This window comes from Nannospalax galili, unplaced genomic scaffold (assembly GCF_000622305.1).
Source record: "Nannospalax galili isolate Female #2095 unplaced genomic scaffold, S.galili_v1.0 scaffold229, whole genome shotgun sequence".
Taxonomy (NCBI): Eukaryota; Metazoa; Chordata; class Mammalia; order Rodentia; family Spalacidae; genus Nannospalax; species Nannospalax galili.
The window spans coordinates 4464628-4467162 of record NW_008360328.1 but is presented as its reverse complement, the minus strand read 5'-3'; the positions used below and the strand labels follow the sequence as shown (position 1 = coordinate 4467162).

Below are 2535 nucleotides of genomic sequence, written 5' to 3'. Positions count from 1 at the left end.
TATGTCTAAGTCAAATAACAGAAACCTTTACCATTAGAGGCTACTGTCAAATTTGTTTTGATTGGCTTGCTCCTGTTCTTTTAGCAAATCCTATTTTTAAGTTAAATAATACAACCTCATTCCTTTTTCTAGAATTGTTACTATGTTGACCTTGTTGCTAGGGTTTCCAAGGAACAGCATCAGCTCCTTAGAGGAAAGCACCTTAACAAACATCACAGACAAAAGGTAACATTCACATTTAAGTAAACATGAAGCGATTTTCTGTTTAACTCAAAGTTCCCTCTGTTGGTAGACTAACATATCTTTGTCTAACTTTAGACTAGTTTGTTTGTAGTCTTTCAGTTTAAAAGCATATATTGGGAGAGCTAGAGAGGGGGAGTGAGGAGTGGATATCATCAAGATATAGTTACACACATAAATTTTCAAACACTAAATTTCAAATTTATATATATATATATATTGCATTCTGCCCTATTTTAATACCAATTGATTTGCTTTTCGGGATGTTTTTAGAAAGCAGTAAATACTAAAACATTTGAATTCTAAGTCTTTATAAACATTAGTTTTGCTGTTTAAAAGATCTGTATTTGAGATCTTGAAGAGCAAACGAAAAAAAAAAAAAAAAGAAAGAAAATCAGGGCTGGGGGTGTAGTTCGCTGCATTAAACCCAGGGTTCAATCCCCAGCACCAGCAAGGAAAAAAAAATCAGTTCACTTCAGAATTGTTCTTTCATAAAATAATTCAGATCCTTCTTTTCTTAAACGAGAAACTGGGGTTTCTTGGAAGTAAAAACATAACATAGTAATGGCCGTATATGGTAATTTAGTTAACAGAATTTGGGAAGAGTATGAAAAGGGCAAAGCGAAATGTCCCCAAACTGTGTTGTTTGTGGAGGCCTGATTTTAAAAACGCAAAGGATCACGGAATAAAAGCTGAGCGCCTGAATAAATTAGTAAGTGGGCAATATTTCCGAATCCAGCTCCCTAGCACCACGCCATGAAAAACAAAACAAAACAAAACAAAACCTAAAAACAACAACATGGTTGTGCGCCTGAGATTTCCGGCCAACCCAGCTGTAAACCAGAAAACCGGCCACATCCCCTAGTAGCTCGGGACTGGGGAAGCGCCAGTTCCCGGGATGCGGCTGGGCTTCTGCCGGGTGATGGGAGGGTCTCCCCGGGCGGACACGAGTCCCGCCGGCTCTACCCGGGCGAAGCGCAGGTTAAAAGTTGCCCGGCGGGGAAGAGGCGGGCAGCCGCCCGGGGACCTCAGGGCTTCTCCGCTGCCTCTTTAAGGGTCAGACCCGCCTCTGGGCGTTGGAAGGTGCAGGAAATGGCGGGCGGGTGGCCGGGGACGGGGTCGCCCAGCCTCGGGCATCCGCCGGCCTCGGCTCCGTCCTCCCGCTCGGGCCGCAGGCTCTGCCGCCCCCTCGCGCCGCCCCGACCCTGCCGCCGGGGCTGCCCGCGGTCCCACCCCGCCCCGCGCGGCCCCTTCCCACCCGGCCCGGGGAACCGCCCGTCACCTGCCCCGCGCTGCTCCGCCGCGCCCGGGCCCCGGATTTTCCGCGCCGCCCTGGCGCGGCTGCCGCCCCGCCCGCCGCTGCCTGGAGACCGCGGTCAACACCGCTCAGCTCGCTCCAGGCCGCGGGCCCTGCGCTCCTGGGCTCGGGACCGTCGGGACCAGCCGCCCCGACTGTCAGAAAAGGAAGGGCAGGGAGGGGACAGCCTTGCCACAGGGGACCCTGCCTGAACGTGCTGAACGTGCGAAGACCTACGCACCCAGGAGAAAGGGATCCAGTTAATGAATGGGTAACCAGACGGAGGGAAGGAGGCCAGGAAGGAAGAAGGGAGAGAAAGGAGGGAGGGAGGAAGGGAAAGAACGCCAAGTAAGCGTTTACTGGAAAGATGCTTAATTCATTAATATTCAGAAAAGGGGAAATCAAGACCGCATAGAGTAGCCTGCTCACCAGACAGGCATCCTAAGGTGAAAAGTTTGGCCAAGTGTTGGTGGCACATGCTGGTAATCTCAGCACTCGGAGGAAGAGACAGGAAGATCAAGAGTTCCAGTCCAGTCTTGGCAAGAGTGAGATCCTGTTCCCAAAAGTTAGAACACACGAACAGCAGACACACACACACACGCACACCAGCTCCAAGTGTGAAGTGTTAAGGGGGTATAAGGACAGGGCTGTTAGAGTGTGAACTGGCACAACACTTTGGAAACTGGCTTGACACTTTCTGGGATATGAATGTATACCTTAGTTCCCAGCAATTTCACCTTTGCATACTTACCTGAAGAAAGTCACAACATCTGTTGTGACTTAAATCTGAAATGACCCCCCCACACACACACACATCATATATTTGAGCACCTGGTTTCCAGCTGGTGGCACTTTGTGTGGTTGTGAGGTCTGCTTGGTAGAGGGGTGTCTCAGACAAGCCTTTTCCGGTTATAGATCATTGCTGAAATCTCTGCTTTTCAAAACCTCAAAACCCCATGATATGAGGGGCCTCCACTACCCTTTCGTACCCCAGTGAA

The 2535-nt window shown here is 49.5% G+C and overlaps 1 protein-coding gene across 3 annotated transcripts in view; it reads right to left on the bottom strand.

Annotated features, from left to right (window-relative positions):
• The window catches only part of Jhy (junctional cadherin complex regulator), a 63716-nt gene extending 61913 nt beyond the window's left edge, over nucleotides 1–1803 (bottom strand). For 2 of the 3 annotated variants that reach the window (XM_008826027.3, XM_029560134.1), the window contains exon 1: nucleotides 1523–1765. The gene's annotated coding sequence lies outside the window, so the exon portion shown is untranslated. The other variant, XM_029560132.1, reaches the window with a different exon arrangement.
• Between the last annotated feature and the right edge of the window lie 732 nt (nucleotides 1804–2535).